Source organism: Capsicum annuum, chromosome 1 (assembly GCF_002878395.1).
Source record: "Capsicum annuum cultivar UCD-10X-F1 chromosome 1, UCD10Xv1.1, whole genome shotgun sequence".
In the NCBI taxonomy this organism is placed as follows: Eukaryota; Viridiplantae; Streptophyta; class Magnoliopsida; order Solanales; family Solanaceae; genus Capsicum; species Capsicum annuum.
Window position 1 is genome coordinate 165,326,251 of NC_061111.1, and position 18,793 is coordinate 165,345,043.

Consider the following 18,793-nt stretch of genomic DNA (forward strand, 5'->3'; position numbering starts at 1 on the left):
GTATGACTTAGATATGGTGGATTTTGATGTTATTCTAGGGTTGGATTGGTTATACTCGTGCTACGCATCCTTAGATTGTCGGACATGTAAGATTGTTTTTAAGTTCCCTAGTGAACTTATTATTTAATGGGAGGGTGGTTCCCTAGCTCCTAAGGGGAAGTTTATATCATATCTTAGAGCTCGGAGATTAATCTCCAAAGGGTGTCTCTATCATCTAGTTTGGGTTAAAGATTCTAACTCAGAAGGTCTTTCTTTGCATTCGATTTCGGTGGTGAATGAGTTTCCTGAGGTCTTTTTGGATGATCTTCCTAGTGTTCATTCATATTGGGAGATTGAATTTGGGTTGACTTGGTTCTGGACACTTGTCCAATATCTATTCCTCCTAATAGGATGGCTCAAGCTAAGTTGAAGGGACTCAAGGAGCAACTTAGGGATCTTTTGGAGAAGGTTTTCATCCATCTTAGTGTACTCCTGTAGGGTGCACTAGTGTTAATCATGCATAAGAATGATGGTTCCCTTCAGATGTGCTTTGACTATAGGCAGTTGAATAAGAGAACGATTAAGAACTAGTATTATCATCCAATGATAGATGGCTTGTTTGATCAATTGCAAGGTTCTAAATTCTTTTTTATGATAGATCTTCTACCTGGGTATCATCAACTTAAGATTAGGGAGGTGGATATCCCTAAGACAATTTTTTGTACTCAGAATGGGCACTTTGAGTTCTTGGTCATGTCATTTGGGTTGACCAATGCCCCGACGATATTCATAGATTTGATGAATAGGGTTTTCCGTCAGTTTCTAGATCTATTTGTCATTGTGTTCATATATGACATCTTGGTGTACTCTAAGAGTGAAGTTGATCATGCCAACACCTCGGTGTTATGTTGCAAACCTTGAAAGAGAAGCAGTTGTATGCCAAGTTTTTGAAATGTGAATTCTGGTTGAATGTTTTCACTTTTCTGGGTCATATTATTTCTAGTGAGAGGATCATGGTGGATCCATAGAAAGTTATGGTGGTTAAGAAGTAGCCTAGACCCACGCCTCCAACTAAAATGCAAAGCTTCATGGGTTTAGCTGGCTACTATAGGAGGTTTATGGAAATTTTTTTGACTAAAGCTACCCTATTGACTAAGTTGACTCAGAAAAAGGTAAAGTTCTCTTAGTCGGATGCTTGTGAGGGTAGTTTCGAGGAGCAGAAGGATAAACTAACTTCAGCTTCAATGTTGACTTTGCCTGAAGGCAATGAGGGGTTTCGAGTTTACTGTGGTAGGACTTGGCTGTGTTTTGATGCAACATGGGAAGGTGATAGCCTGTGCCTCTAGGCAGTTGAAGGTGCATGAAAGGAATTATCCTACATATGATTTGGAGCTTTTAGCGATGATGTTTGCATTAAAAATCTGGTGGCACTATTTGTATGGAGTGCATGTGGACATCTTTTCTGATCATAAGAGTCTAGAGTATGTGTTCACTCAGAAAGAGCTTAATCTCAAGAAGAAGAGATGGCTTGACCTTCTCAAGAAACATGATATGAGTCTTCACTACCACCCAGGTAAAGCTAACATGGTTGTTAATGCTCTTAGAAGGTTATCCATGGGAAGCTTAGCTCATATACATAAGGAGAAGAGGGAGTTGGTGAAGGATATTCACCACTTGGCTAATCTTGGAGTTTGTCTTTTAGACCTTAGGAATGGTGGTGTGTTGGTATAGGAAGTGGTTCGATCGTATTTTGGTGTAGAGATCAAGAAGAAGCAAGTGTTAGATATTTTGTTAATGAAGATCAAGGGTGATTTAGGTGGGTAAAAAGTGATGGTATTTGAGATTAATAGTGATGGTACCTTAAGGTACCAAGGGATTATGTGTTCTTGATGTTGATAGTTTGTGTGAAAGGATATGGGTTGAGGCACACGAATTACGCTATGTTATTCATCCCGGTTTGACAAAAATGTATTATGATCTCAAGAAAATATATTGCTGGAATGGTATGAAGAGGGATGTGGCTGATTTTGTGGCCAAGTACATGGTGTGTCAACTAGTAAGAGTTCAGCACATGAGGCCTGGAGGGCTGTATCAAGAAATTGAATTATCAAAATAGAAATGGGAGGTGATCAATCTGGATTTCATTACTAATCTTATTCGGTATCGAAACTAATTTGATTCTATTTGAGTTATCGTGGATAGGATGACAAAGTCGGCTCACTTCTTTCTAGTGAGGACAAACTTTTTGGCTAAAGATTATGCGAGGTTATATCTTTATAAGATCATGAGGTTGCATGGGGTACCTTTTTGGATTATCTCTAATCATGGTATGAAGTTTTCATCTCACTTTTGGTGGTCATTTCAGAAAAAGTTGGGTACTAAGGTTAGTCTTGACTCCCAGATAGATGGGCAACCAGAAAGGACTATTTAGACATTGGAGGATATGCTTCATATGTTTGTTATCAACTATGGTGGTAATTGGGTTGAGAATCTACCTCTTGTAGAGTTTTCTTACAATAATAGCTATTATTTTAGCATTGGGATAGGCTCTTTTGAGGCATTGTATGGTAGGAGGTGTAGATATCCTATTGGGTGGTTGGAGCTTTATGAGGTGGATATGTTTGGACCAGACTTGGTTTATCAGGTAATGGAGAAGGTAAAGGTGATTCGGGATAGGCTTAAGGCTACCCAAAGATGCCAAAAGTCTTATGCGGATGTAAGGCATAAAGACTTGGAGTTTGAGGTTGGGGCTAAGGTATTTCTAAAGTGTATCCCATGAAGGGAGTAATGCGGTTTGGAAAAAATAGGAAGCTTAGTCCCCGGTATGTTGGTCCTTATGTGGTTTTAAGAGGGGTTGGTAATATTGTGTATGAATTGGAGTTGCCTTCTAGTTTAAGCTCTATTCATCATGCATTCCATGTTTCTATGTTGAGAAAGTTTGTTGGTAATCCTTTATCGGTAGTTCCTTTAGAAGGATTGGGTATTTCAGATTCTCTGGCTTACAGAGAGATCCCAGTTGAGATCTTGGATCATCAAGTCCGTCGGTTATGAACCAAGGATATGGCCTCGGTAAAGGTTCTATAGAGGGACCACAAGGTTGAAGAGGCTACGTGGGAAGTAGAAGAGGACATGAAGTCTAAGTATTTGCATTTGTTTCTTGCTCCAGATAATTGTGCTTAAGGTTTGTGTTCTTTGTAACATCTTTGTTTTCAAACTTTATTAAAGGAAAGGTTGACTTCCTTGAATTTTTGTTTTATGTTTGTTAAACGTAAGAGTAGAGGCATCTAGGGGTGTAAATCGTGTTTGTACTGCCTTATCTGTTATTCGGGGATGAATGATCCTAGTGGGGGAGACTGAAACACCCTGGGTTTTGATCCTTAGAAGTTTCCTAAGTTTTTAGCTTCTGGACATCATACGACTTAGGGTACTTCTCGTAACCATTTTGATCCTTATCTTGATGTTGCCTATAGGTGGGTATTTCACTATTTGAAGTAGCAAATACATGACGTACCAAGATGCTCCATGACCCGCAAGTCCAATACATATTTCATGGCACCCAGATTATTTGGCTCAAACACACTTACAACTTGCAAGACCTTCATTTATCATGCATGTACCTCCCCAATTTCTTTGTTTGTGACAATCATGCAGTAACTCATAATTTCCTATTCCAGTTAATCTTCTGTCCCATGGGCGAATAATATATTGAGACACATTGGTATTTTATCCGGCAACACATTCACTCAAAAACCATTGGACTAATTAAATGGATTTCTTTGCAAAGTCTCCACTATAAACGCATTCAATAACAAACCATTAGACTAAATGGATTCCTTTGCAAAGTCGATCGCTTGGCGGACATTCTCACCAAAGCTCTTTGGTACTTCTATTCTTCATGCTCCAACATAAGGGGGTGGTATTGGAGGATCTTTTGTTTTCATGTGTATTTTGTATCAGATATTTGACTTAATAATAGTCAGAGATCATTTACAAGTAATTAATTGTAATAACTAATAACTTACATTTAGGAGAACTATTAGGTGATCTAGTTGTATTTAAACTAGCAATAAAACACACAAGAAACATTTTTTGTTTCATTACTTTTGTTTCTCTGATTTTACACTTCTTGTATCCTGTATCTGAAGTTCCTATCTATTTTTCGTCAATGTTGCGATCATAGTCCTTTATTGTTCTTAGTAGTTCTGAAGTGTGGACTTGCTAGTACTGGTTTGGTTTGTTGTCTAAGTTTTGTGCTCTAAGTGTTATTGATCAGTGTTGTCTGTGGTGGCTATGATTGATAGTGTTAGCATAGAGTCATGTCTTCGGGCGAGGCTTGGGTCAAGGTCGGGGTTGGGGGTGTGGACTAGGGTGGGGGTAGAGGTAGGGGTAGGAAGGGTAAAAGGGCTAAGGATGACTATAGGTTGAGAGTAGGGTCGTGGAACATAGGGTCCTTGTCGAAGAAGTCATTAGAGCTAGTGAAAATTCTTAGGAAAAGGAGAATCAATATAGCTTGTCTGCAAGAAACCAAATTGGTGGATTCTAAGGAGAGAGTAGTAGATGGTTATAAGTTGTTGTACTCATGTAGCGTGAGGAATAGGAATGGTGTAGGTATTTTAGTAGATGATGAGCTTAGGAAGCAAGTGGTAGAGGTTAAGAGGGTCAACAATAGGATGATGTCAATTAAGCTAGTTATTGGATGGTCTGCTTGGAATATTATTAGTGTGTATGCACCCATGTAGTCTTGGATGAGGAGGAGAAGAAGAAATTTTGAGAGGATTTGGATAAGATGGTGAGGAGTGTCCCCGTAATAAGAAGCTTTTCATAGGAGGGGATTTCAATGGGAACATAGGGTCTGCTTCAAAAGGCTATGATGATATGCATGGAGGACATGGTTTCGGTGTAAGAAATGTTGAAGGAGTGGCACTTCTTGATATTGCTCGGCCATTTGGATTGTTGGTAGTTAAAAACTTTCCCAAGAAAGAGATTCACTTGGTTACCCTTTGTAGTTCGGTGGATAAGACTCAAATTGGCTTCTTTCTCCTTAGAAAAAGGGGATAGAGGTATTGGTAAGGATTGTGAGGTTTTACCGAGTGAGAGTCCTTCGACCCAGCATAGGCTTTTAGTGATAGGCTTGTAGATCAAAAAAAAGCGGAGGAGGAGAGGTATGGAGGATCAGCGGAGAATTAGATGGGGCAGTCTAACTTTGGCCAGTGCACTAGATATAGAGCATAAGTTAATTGTGAGGAAGGCTTGGGGGAGTGGAGGGGATATAGATAGTATGTGGGATGAGACTGCCAACTGCATTAGGGAGACAGCTAGAAAGGTGTTAGGGGTCTCGAGTGGCCGTTCGGGAATGCTATAGGGGACTGTAGTGGAACAAAGAAGTGAAGGGAAAGGTGGAGGCCAAGAAGAGAGCGTATGCAAAGTTGGCAGAGAGTAAGGATGAAGAAGATAGATAGAAGAATAGGGAGGAGTACAAGATTACTAAGCGAGAGGCAAAGTTAGCGGTCACGAGGGATAAGGATGTTGCTTTCGAGAGTTTGTACACAGCGTTCGATAGTAAATATGGGGATAAAAAGTTGTACAAACTTGCCAAGGTTAGGGAGAGGAGGACTCAGGACCTGAATCAGGTGAAGTGTATTAAGGATGTGGATGGCAAATTTTTGGTTGAGAAGGGGTATATTAGGAAGATATGACAGTAGTACTTTCATAAGCTCCTAAACGATGGAAAGGATACTAGCATTGTGTTGGGGGATTTGGAGCATTCTGAGAGGTTTCACGATTATGGCTATTGTAGGCGCATTAAGGTTGAGAAGGTTAAGGGGGCTATTCATAGGATTTGAAAAGGTAAAGCGACAGGGCCAGAAGAGATTCTAGTAGATTTTTAGAAGTGCACAAGAGGGACAGGTATGGAGTGGTTGACTCAGTTGTCTAACATAATTTTCAAAATGATGAGGATGCATAAAGCTTGGAGGTGGAGTACAATGATTCCGTTGTATAAGAATAAGGGTGACATTCAAGATTGCAATAATAATAGAGGTATCAAGTTGTTGAGTCATACTATGAAGGTTTGGGAGAGGGTGGTAGAGTTGAGGTTGTGCAAGATTGTTACTGTCTCTGAAAATTAGTTTGGATTTATGCTGAGGCGCTCGACTATAAAAGCCATCCATCTCATCAGGAGACTGGTGGAGCAGTATAGGGAAAGAAAGAAGAATTTGGATATGGTGTTTATCGACTTAGAGAAGGCCTATGATAGAGTTCCCAAGGAGGTTCTCTGGAGGTGTTTGGAGGCTAGAAGTGTACCTAAAGTATATGTTAGGTCTATTAAGGATATGTACGTGAAGCATCCAGGGTTTGGACCCTTAGAAAATTTCCTGGAATCCTATTCTTTAGACCCAATATGACTCATGGTACGAGCTGTATTTTGGGGTACAAGTGGTGAAGTCCTGTCGTAAACTGACCAGTGTTAGTTGGTGGGATAGTTTTGGTCACTGAAATGGATACGACTTAGGGGTGAGGGTCGTATGGTTAGGTACGAGTCATATAGGTGACTTGTGAGGTGGACAGTGTTTGATCCTCCTGGTGTTGTATTCTTCTAGGGATACGGATCATGGGTACGGATCGTATGCTGAGGTTACGACTTGGGTGGATGATTCGTATACTAGACAGTGTCTGATGCATGGTTGAGTATTAGTTACGATCGGGTGAGTATCAACCATAAGGGACGTTACAACTCGTAAGGGGGTCAGTCGTGACCTTGTGTCGGGTTTTTATGGGATTTAAGTGGGGGTATTCTGGATATTTTTCTACATACCCTAATAAGGACCCACAACTTCTAATACACTTAGGAGGTTATTTACCCTATTATTTTATTCTTAAACACTTAGAAACTTTTCCTAAACATATCATAATTCTCTCGAGAGCTTTTGGGACAAAGAGCTAGTATTTCAACTAAGGGATAACTATGGGGCTTGTCTTGGTGAATTCTTTCCATCAATTCTTGGTTTAAGGCATGATTCTTTTCCCTAATTGTAATTTCAATTAAAGGCATGGTTACATGGTTGATTTCATCGTTTTTCTCTGTCATGATTATGGCTTTCAACTATTGATTTGTGGGTTTTGATGTTAAATGCTTGGTTATGATTTCTTATGGTTTTAATTATGTTTTCTATGCATTAACGGTGGTTTTGGACAATTGAATTGCATGGTAATGGTTTAATGGTGATGGAATTTGGTTTTGATTATATTATGCCCCCAAGCTGTTTGATAAAATGCTTATAAGGATATGTTCACTGTATTGGATTATTTTAATAGAACTATTGTTCGTTTTTGGCTTATGCATGAAACCTTAAATGTTTTTAAATAGTTTACAAATGCTTAAGGCTAATTGGTTATGCTTGTGGAGAACATAGTAGCCTCCCAAGAGGTTTAGTATAGCTAATGATAGGGCACTTAAATGTCCCCTTAATTTAAATAGTTTGGCTATAGATAATGCTTGAAAGTATAGTGGTATAACGATACCACTGGTTTATTGAATAGCCTTGGTGAATAAATGGATAATTAGATTTTTTATTAATGGTTTTAGCTGGGCATTAGTGGTGGGGAGTGTAAGCTAAGCCTTGAAAGATGGCGGTCCCCGGGGGATCAAAACCTGAAACTTATATTTGCCGATATGAGGGGTCTTCGATGGCTACATGCGAGTCACATATGTATTGGAGGGATGTACTAGTCAAAAATGCTGGGAAAAGGGACCGGGTTTAACATGACATTTTAAACCTTTACCTGGGTTGTACAGCTTAGTCGTCCTACCACCCACAGGCCATATGGATTCAACTCCCCCTACTGAAGGGGTCCCAGTGCGTGTACCCTCACGACTAGGCAATATCCCTGGGATATGTATATATATACATGTATGGTTGTTTGCATTGGATGGTTTTTACTTGGATATATATATATATATGTATGTATGTATGTATGGTTGTTTGTATTGGATGGTTTTCACTTGGATTTGATAACTGGCATTACTTTATCCTTATCCCGAATTTTATGCTAGTGTTCACCTACTAACCCATCAACTGGCGGTTGTATACCCACGCTATGCAGGAACCATCCATTCGACTACTCCTTCATAGTACTTGATTTGGGGACAGCTTATTGGAATGAGATAGTGAGCTTCCATCCTTTCGGAAAGCATCATTTCATATTGGACATTCTTAGAAATTTTACTTTCTTTCTAGATATTGGTTTTATCCATTGATTGGGGCATATCCCAACCAGATATTTGTATTCTTTTGGATAAAGAATTTGTGGTACTTCTAGGGTTGTTATGGGCGGGATCGGTATTGGTGTTGGATTTAGCATTAGCATTGGTGTTGGGGCTAACATCATTGGATAATATTGTTGGTTGTTACATCGTATTACATTTTGGGTTTGATTATCATATTATGTTTGATACTTTCTAAATGGTTTGGTATGGAATGGATGGATGGTTGGTTTGGTATGGTTAGACTCAGTTGGGTCGGTCATGATTGTGACCCTATCCCAGAGTCTTCATGAGAGCATTATATAATTTTGTTATATGCTCGAAATTCAGCTCATCCAAAGTTGTATCTAGTGGTTGGGTTGGGTTAAGGGTCGGTCCCCGGTCCTGGTTGGACTTAGGATGCCCATTACGACAAGTCCCCGGTTTGGGTTGCGTCAAGTTGGTATCAGAGCCTAGGTTCATGGTCAATTGGGATTTCACAAAGTCGTGTCGAGTAGATTCTCTTTTAGGGGTGTGTAGCATGCCACACGCATAAAGGTGAGGTTACAAGACATTTAGGAATGTTTCACTTTCTTGGTATTCTTTCTTCAAGTTTTACTTCTCAGTCCTAGAATCTCCTCTAATCCTTGTTTGTTCATCTTTCAGATCATGTCTCCTAGATCTGGAACATAAGGAAATTCTTTTGCCCCATCTAGAAGTGATGTTGAGGGAGCACGTTCTAATCCCGGGGTTCATCTTCGATTTCATCGTCCTATTCCTGATTGTACCAGAGTTCCTCCTATTCCTCCTACTGCTCTCCAGGTCCCTCGGGGCAATGTGACATGCGGATTTTTGTCAGTTTATGCATGCTATTGCCCAACTAGTTGTTGCTCAGGCCGAGCAGGGTACAGCTAGCATTGTGTCTGCTGAGCCCGCTAAGCTTGAACAATTTATAAAGATGGGTCCTTCGACTTTTACGGGAGTGAAGGTGGAGGAAGACACACAGGGCTTTCTTAATGAGATGGGGAATATCTTTCGGGTAATGAGGGCTACTAATGTGGAATGAGTAAACTTTGCAGCTTATCATCTCAAAGAGGTTTCTTATGTATGGTATAAGGAGTGTGATAGAGATAAGGGTGATGTAGAAGAGGATGGTTTGTGGGATACCTTTTCTAATGCCTTCATGGATCGATTCTTTCCTCAAGAGTTGAGAAAAGTTAAGATGGAGGAGTTTGTGAACCTCGGGCAAGAGAGAATGTCTGTAAAGGAGTATGCTTTGAAGTTCCATCAATTATCGAGGTATGCTTCTAATTTGGTGGCTGATACGAGATCGAGAATGAGGAAGTTTGCTTCTGGGCTGAACAGAGATCAGATTCTGGAGAGCAAGATTTTTTTTCTTATGAAGGATATGGACATGTCGAGGCTAACTATTCATATGTAGCAGGTTGGGGATGAGAAAAGAAGGCAGGCAGAATACGGAGACAGACAAGGTAAGCAGGGAAGGTTTTCTGATCAGGGAGGTGCCCAGTCTCAGAGTGGTCGAGACGGTGGGAAGTGGCAGAAAAAGAAGTAGTGGAGTTCTGGTTCCTTCTCTACTACTAGTGCCCCTTACCCCCAGCAGTTGCGCAACTGTGGTGATAATTCTCGAGCGCAGGGAGCCCAGTCTTAGTCAAACGAAGGTCAGTCTGTTTCTTCATGTCCTCCTTGTCAGTTTTGTGGTCGTCCTCATTGGGGATTCTGTGAGGAGAGAAGGGATAAGTGCTTCAAGTGTGGCTAAGTAGGTCATCGGCTCAGGTATTATCCATCTAACAAGGTTTCTACGGGGGAGAATCTTTATCGATGATATTCTTGTCTATTCTCATAGTGAGGATGATCATGCAGATCACCTTAGAATTGTATTGCAAACTCTTAGAGATCACCAGTTGTTCGCCAAATTCAGCAAATTTGAATTTTGGCTGAGCTCAGTAGCTTTCCTTGGTCATATTATTTCCAATGAGGGTGTTCGAGTTGATCCCCAAAATATAGAAGTAGTAAGAAACTGGACTAGACCTATTTCTCCATCAAACATTAGAAGTTTCTTGGGTTTAGCTGGCTATTACAGACATTTCGTTGAGAGTTTCTCATCTATTGCATCTCAGTCTAGATTAACTCAGAAGAAAGTTAAGTTTCAGTGGTCAGATTCCTGCGAGAAGAGTTTTGAGGAGCTGAAGACTCGACTCACCTCAGCCCCAGTTTTAGCATTACCTGATGATACTGATGGTTTTGTGGTATATTGTGATGCCTCTAGAGTTGGTTTGGGTTGTGTTTTGATGAGAGAGGTAAGGTTATAGCCTATGCCTCTAGGTAGCTTAAGCCTCCCAAAAATAATTACCCTACCCATGATCTTAAGTTAGTTGTTGTTGTATTTGCTTTGCAAATCTGGAAGCATTAACTTTATGGGGTGCATGTAGATGTGTTCACGAATTACAAAAGCTTGCAGTATGTGTTTACTCAGAAGGAGGTAAATCTTCGTCAGAGTAGGTGGTTATAATTATTGAAAGATTATAATATAAGTGTGTTGTATCATCCGGGCAAGGCCAATGTAGTGGAAAACGCCCTTAGTAGATTGTCCATGGGCAGTGTTGCTCATGTGGAGAATGATAAGAAGGAGTTAGTTAAAGAAGTTCACCGGTTAGCTAGATTGGGTGTGAGATTGGTTGATTCAGCTGAAGGGAATGTTTGGGTCCAGAGTAGTTCCGAATCTTCTCTAGTTTCAGAAGTGAAAAATAAAGCAAGATAAGGATGCTAGTTTGGTCAAACTGAAAGATTCAGTTAAAGACCAAAAGGTAGAGGTTTTCTCCCAAGGAGGGGATAGTGTGTTGAGGTACCAGAGTAGATTGTGTGTGCTAGGTGTTGATGATTTGAGGCAGTGAATTATGGCGTGATACGGGACAAATGGCCATCTTATCTTTTGATGACATCTTTAGAGGCCAACACATAGAGGCTCAAGACTTGGTCACCTCGAGGATACGAGAACATGCATGGAGGACCCATTTTGAGCATGCCTTGAATAAACCCGTGTGTGGAAGATTGAGTGGGGGCTTACATTTGATGCCAATTCGAGACTACAAGTTTTGAAGTGTGACCCCATGCTTTTAGAGCATTGAAGAAGCACCCTTAATTAAGGGTATTTTGGAGTTTGCACATGTTAGAGAAACAACCCATGACCTCCTCTTTTATTAAGGGTATTTTGGTCCATTATACTATGTAACAAGCTAGGCTATATATAGTCTCTTATTAGGTCTTTTCTCTTTTGTTATTTAATGATGAAAATATGAGACATTAAAAATCCTCTCTCTTGAGAATAGACTACCTTAGTGTAGTTCTTAGTTAGGGCTTGGACTAGCCATTGTAGCTTAGGGCTTGAAAAAGCCAATATTGTTCTTTGCTTGAAATGGTGGATCTTGAGGTGAATTGATTCCCTTAGCAGTCACCGTAAGAACTTGGTGCTTGTTAACTTATTTTGTAGAGTTTTTAGAGTTTGGTACACTCATTAGGTAGTGTATATGTTAAATATACACGTCTATAGAAGATATATACACATATATATGTACCATTCAATATATATGTACTACTTTAAATAAACATATACTACAACATATATATAGTTATATACTAATTTATAAAATATATACACATGTATACGTTGAATATACATGTCTATAGAAGATATATACACATATATACGCACCATTCAATATATATGTAGTACTTTAAATGAAATATACTAAAATATAAATACATTACAATATATATATATATATATATATATATATATAGTTATATACTAACTTATAAACCATATACATATGTATACGTTAAATATACAATCTATAGAAGATATATACACATATATATGCACCATTCAATATCTATGTACTACTTTAAATAAAATGTACTATAATTAATATATATACATTACAATATATATATATATAGTTATATACTAATTTATAAAACATACACACATGTATACGTTAAATATACATGTCTATAGAAGATATATACACATATATACGCACCATTCAATATATATGTACTACTTTAAATAAAACATATACTACAATATATATATAAATTACAATGTATATATATATATATATAAATATATAGTTATATAGTTATATACTAATTTATAAAACATATACACATGTATATGTTAAATATACATGTCTATAGAAGATATATACATAGATATACGCACTATTCAATATATATGTACTACTTTAAATAAAATATACTACAATATATATACATTAGAATATATACATATAGTTATATACTAATTTATAAAACATATACACATGTATACGTTAAATATACACGTCTATAGAAGATATATACACATATATACGAACCGTTCAATATATATGTACTACTTTAAATAAGACATATACTACAATATATATATACTACAATATATATACAATTTATAAACATATACACTGTATACATTAAATATACACATCTATAGAAGATATATACACAAATATACAACATAAGATTTTGGTGGCTTCATCTTTTGTTCCTACTCCTGGTGGTGTGGCATCTGCTTTTGTTACTGCTCCCGGTTCCAGTGCTGGTCGAAACAGGTTGTATGCTTTGGTGTCCCGTCAGGAATCCGAGGCATCACCTGATGTTGTTACTGGTACGTTACATCTTTTATCTTATGACATATATTGTTTGCTTGATCCGGGTTCTACCCTTTCCTATGTGACTCCTTATATAGCTGTGTTTTTTGGTTCCGATCCAGAGATTATTTTGGTTCCATTTTCTCTTTCTACCTCGGTAGGAGATTCGATCATTGTTGAATGGATCTATAGGGGGTGTGGTATCTGTGAGTGGTAGACAGGCTTTGGTGGATCTGTTTGAGTTGGGTATGGTAGATTTTGATGTAATTTTGGGCATGGATTAGTTGCATTCTTGTTATGCAAATTTGGATTATCGAATCCGTAGGGTCATCTTTAGGTTCCCTGATGAGCCAGAAATAGAATGGGAAGATTGTTCCTTAGCACTAAGAGGGAAGCTTATTTCTTATCTTAGAGCTCGGAGGTTAATCTCTAAGGGTTGTCTTTATTACTTGGGCCGAGTTAAAGATTCTAACTCATAAGGTCCTTCATTGCAGTCAGTTTTGGTACTTAATGAGTTTCCAAAGGTCTTTCCAGATGATCTTCCAGGTGTTCCTCCGGATAGGGAAATAGAGTTTGATATTGATTTGCTTCCGAACACTCGTCCAATTTCTATTCCTCCGTATAGAATGGCTCCGGTTGAGTTAAGGGAACTCAAGGAGCAAATTAAGGATCTTCTAGACAAAAGGTTTATTCTTCCTAGTATTTCTTCATGGGGTGCACCGATGTTGTTCGTGCGCAAGAGGGATGGTTATATGCATCGACTACAGGCAGTTGAATAAGGTAACAGTCAAGAACAAATATCCTCTTCCTCGGATAGATGATCTGTTTGACTAGTTGCAAGGTGCCAAGTTCTTTTCCAAAGATAGATCTTCGGTCTGGGTACCATCAGTTGAAGATTAAGGAGTTGGATATCCCTAAGATGGCTTTTTGCACTCGGTATGGGCATTATGAGTTTTTGGTAATGTCATTTGGATTGACAAATGCCCCGACAGTGTTTATGAATTTGATGAACAGGGTGTTTCGGCAGTGTTTGGACCTCTTCATCATTGTATTTATTGATGATATTTTGGTGCATTCAAAGAGTAAGGTGGATCATCCTAATCACCTCCATGTGGTGTTGCAGACCTTAAAGGAACGTCGGTTGTTTGCCAAGTTCTCTAAGTACGAATTTTGGTTGAATGTTGTAACTTTCTTGGGTCATATCATTTCTAGTGAAGGGAACATGGTGGACCCGCAGAAGGTAGCTATGGTGAAGAAGTGGCCTAGACCTATGACCCCATCTGATATTTGGAGCTTCTTAGGTTTAACCGGGTATTATAGGCGGTTTGTGGAGAGTTTTTCATCGATAGCTGCTCCTTTGACTGAGATAACTCAGAAGAAGGTTAAGTTTTCTTGGTCGGATACGTGTGAGGGGAGTTTTGAAAAGTTGAAGGATAAGTTGACTTAGGCTCTAGTTCTAACCTTGTCAGAAGGCAATGATGGGTTCGTGGTTTATTATGATGCATCTCGTATTGGTCTTGGTTATGTGTTGATGTAGTATGGGAAGGTGATAGACTATGCTTCCAGGCAGTTAAGGTGTATGAGAAGAACTATCCCACTCATAATTTAGAGTTGTTGGTCGTTGTGTTTTCTTTGAAGATATGGCGACATTGTTTGTATGGTGTTCACGTGGATATCTTTCTAATCACAAGAGTTAACAGTATGCGTTCTCGCAGAAAGAGCTTAATCTCAGGCAGAAGAGATGGCTTGAGGTTCTCAAGGACTATGATATGAGTCTTCACTACCACCCAAGTAAAGCTAATGTAGTTGATGCTCTTAGCAAATTGTCCATGGGTAGTTTAGCTCATGTGGAAGAAGGGAAGCGAGAATTGGTGAAGGATATTCATCGTTTGGCAAATCTTGGGGTTCGTCTCTTGGACTCCAAGGATGGTAGTGTGATGGTGCAAGAAGTGGTTAGATCATCTCTTGGTGTAGAGATTAAGGAGAAGCAAGTGTTGGATTCTGCCTTGATGAAAATCAAGTGTAGTGTTAGTGGGCAAAAGGTGGCGGATTTTAAGATTAGCAGGGATGGTACTTTACAGTACCAAGGGAGGTTGTGTTCCTAATGTAGATGATTTGCGGAAAAGGATCTTGGCTGAGGCGCACGAGTCGCACTATGTTGTTCATCCTGGTTCTGCTAAGATGTACCATGATCTCAAAGAGATCTATTAGTGGAGTGGCATGAAGTAGGACGTGGTTGACTTTGTGTCCAAATGCATGGTGCGTGAACAAGTTAAGGTTGAGCACATGAGGCCTGGTGGGTTGTATCAAGAAATTAAGTTGCCTGAATGAAAGTGGGAGGAGATCAATATGGATTTCATTACCAGTCTTCCTTAGTCTCAGAACCAATTTGATTCGATTTGGGTCATCATGGATAGGATGACAAAGTCTGCATATTTTTTTCCTATGCGGACTAATTTTTCGGCAGAGGATTATGCGAAGCTTTATCTTCAAGAGATTGTGAAACTGCATGGGGTACCTATTTCGATTATTTTCTATCGTGGTACACAGTTTATGTCCCACTTCTGGTGGTCTTTCCAAAAAGGTTTGGGGACTAAGGTGAGTCTGAGTACTTCTTTCCATCTGCAGTTGGATGAGCAGGCGGAGAGAACTATTCAGACATTGAAAGATATGCTTCGAGCCTATGTGATTGATTATGGTGGCAGTTGGGTGGAGCATCTAACTTTGGTAGAGCTTGCTTACAACAATAGCTATCATAAGAGTATTGGTATGGCTTCTTTTGAGGCATTATATGGTAGAAGGTGTAGATCTCCTATTGGTTGGTTTAAGCTCAGCGAGGCTGATTTGTTTGGTCTGAATTTGGTTCATCAAGCTATGGAAAAGGTGAAGGTGATTCGGGATAGGCTCAAGGCTGCTCAGAGTCATCAAAAGTCCTATGCGGATGTTAGGTGTAGAGACTTGGAGTTTCCAGTTGGGGATAAGGTTTTCCTTAAGGTGTCTCCTATGAAGGGAGTAGTGCGGTTTGGAAAAAAAGGAAAGCTCAGTCCTCGGTACATTGGTCCTTATGAGATTTTGCGGAGAGCGAGCAAAGTTGCGTATGAGTTGAAGTTGCCATCTAGCTTGAGTTTAGTTCATCCGGTATTCCATGTTTCTATGTTGAGGAAGTGTGTTGGTGATCCATCTTCGATTATTCCTTTGGAGGGGTTGGACATCTCGGATTCTGTCATATAAAGAGGTCCCGATTGAGCTATTGGATAGGCAGGTTCGTCAGTTGCGGAACAAGGATGTGGCTTTGGTCATGGTTTTATGGCGGAACCACAAGGTGGAAAAGGCCACGTGGGAAGAAGAGGAGGACATGAAGTCCAAGTATCCACTCTTGTTTTCTGCTCCTGATATTCGTGCGGAAGGTATGTGTCCCTCGCCACATCTTTATTTTCTGAGTTTGTTAAAGGAATAGTTACATCTCTTGCATCTTTGTTTTCCATTTTGTAAAGGTTAGAGTAGAGATATCAAAAGGTGGGATTGATGTTTGATAAGCAAATAACTCTGTGTGTGGTTACCCCAACATTATTCGTCATTCGGAGACGAATGTTCCTAATGGGGGAGACTGAAGCATCCCGGGTTTGGACCCTTAGAAAATTTCTGGAATCCTGTTCTTCGAACCTAATATGACTCATGGTACGAGCCGTATGCTGGGGTACGAGTGGTGAAATCATGTCGTAAACTGACCAGTGTTAGTTAGTGGGATGGTTTTGGTCACTGGAATGGATACAACTTAGGAGTGAGTATCGTATGGTTAGGTACGAGTCGAATAGGTGACTCGTAAGGTGGACAGTGTTTGATCCTCTTAATGTTGCATTCTGCCAGGGATACGGATTATGGGTACGGATCGTATGCTGAGGTTACGACTTGGGTGGATGAGTCATATACTGGAAAGTGTCTAGTTCATAGTTGAGGATTGGTTACGATCGAGTGAATATCAATCGTAAGGGAGATTATGACTCGTAAGGGGGTCAGTCGTGACCCAGTGTCGGGTTTTTATGGGATTTACATAGGGGTATTCTGGACATTTCCCTACTTACCCTAATAAGGATCCACGACTTCTAATACACTTAGAAGGTTATTTACCCATTATTTTATTCTTAAACACGTAGAAACTCTTCCCAAACATATCATAATTCTCTCAGGAGCTTTTGGGAAAAAGAGCTAGGGTTTCAACTAAGGGATTACTTTGGGGCTTGTCTTGGTGAATTCTTTCCATCAACCTTCTTAGTTTAAGGCATTATTCTCTTCCCTGATTGTAATTTCAATTAAAGGCATGGTTACATGGTTGATTTCATGGTTTTTATCTTGCATGATTACGGCTTTCAACTATTGATTTGGGGGTTTTGATGTTAAATGTTTGGTTATGATTTCCTATGGTTTTAATTATGTTTTCTATGCATTAACGGTGGTTTTGGACAATTGAATTGCATGAAAATGATTTAATGGTAATAGAATTTGGTTTTGGTTATATTATGCCCCCAAGGTGTGATAAAATGCTTATAAAGATATGTTCATTGTGTTGGCTTATTTTAATGGAACTCTTGCTCGTTTTTGGCTTATGCATGAAACCTTAAATGTTTTTAAACGGTTTACAAAGGCTTAAAGGCTAATTGGTTATGCTTGTGGAGAACATGGTAGCCTTCCAAGAGGTTTAATATGGCTAATGATATGGCACTTGAATGCCCCCTTAATCTAAATAGTTTGGCTATGGATAATGCTTGTAAGTATGGTGGTATAACGATACCACTGATTTATTGAATAGCCTTGGTTAATAAATGGATAATTGGATTTTTTGTTAATGATTTTAATTGGGGATTAATGGCGGAGAGTGTAAGCAAAGTCGTGGAAGGTGGAGTCTTGGGGGATTAAAACCCGAAGCTCATATTTGTCGATATGAGGGATCTTTGATGGCCATGTGCGAGTGTCACATTTATATTGGAGGGATGTACTAGTCATCCCAGGGATTTTGCTTGGTCGTACGACTATACGCACTGGGACCCTTTTAGCAGGTGGATCTGAATCCATATGGCCTGTCGATGGTAGGACAGCTAAGCTGCACAACTCAGGTAAAGATTTTAAATGGCATGTTAAACCTGATTGCTTTTCCCAACACTATAAATATATATAATATGCATGGTTGTTTGCGCTGGATGGTTTTCACTTGGATTTGATAACTGGCATTACTTTATCCTTATCCCGAGTTTTATGCAGTTTTCACTCACTAACTCGTCTATTGGCATCTGTATAGAGCTATGTAGGAACCGATCGTTTGATTCCTCCTTCATAGTACTTGATTCGGGGATAGCTTGTTGAACTGAAGTGGTGAGTTTCCATCCTTTCGGAAGGCATCATTTCATGTTAGACATTCTTAGACATTTTACTTTCTTTCCAGATATTGGTTTTGGCCATGGTTGGGGGCATATCCCAACTGGATATTTATATTATTTTAGATAGAGGCTTTGTGGTACTTCTGCGGGTTGGTATGGGTGTGATCGGTATTGGTGTCGGCCTTAGCATTGGCATTGGTGTTGGGACTGACATCATTGGACGATATTGTTGGTTGTTCCATCGTATTACATTTTGAGTTTGATTATCATATTATGTTTGATACTTTCTAAATGGTTTGGTATGGAATGGATGGTTGGTTTGGTATGGTTAGACTCGGTTGGGTCGGTCATGATTGTGACCCTATCCCAGAGTCTTCATGAAAGCATTATGCAATCTTGTTGTATGCTCGAAATTCAACTCATCCAAGGTTGTATACGGTGGTTGGGTTGGGTTAAGGGGGCGGTTCTCGATCCTGGTTGGACTTGGGATGCCCATTACGATAAGGCCCTGGTTCGGGCTGCATCAGTAC